Consider the following 325-nt stretch of genomic DNA (forward strand, 5'->3'; position numbering starts at 1 on the left):
GTGTGCTTTTTGAACTGTCGAAAGTGTTGCGCTTTTTATTTCATGATATGGAAGCGTATGTAGTTATGTGTATTGGAGGGTTATAAGTCCATTCTTTTTTAAAGCGACGGACGAATCAATATGAAAATGATAACTCGGTAACACGGTGATGTAACCGAAAATACAGAATCAATACTTAATTATTCTCTGTAATACCAAACCAGATTTTTCACCCACTCTCAAAATCCCCCCAAAATCCTACTCGTCATCATAACCTGAGTACCACAGGATTCAGATAACTCCAAAGAAATAAATATTAAAAAAACAACAACAACAACACAAGGAC

The sequence above is a fragment of the Penaeus monodon genome, chromosome 43, assembly GCF_015228065.2.
Source record: "Penaeus monodon isolate SGIC_2016 chromosome 43, NSTDA_Pmon_1, whole genome shotgun sequence".
Lineage (NCBI taxonomy): Eukaryota > Metazoa > Arthropoda > Malacostraca > Decapoda > Penaeidae > Penaeus > Penaeus monodon.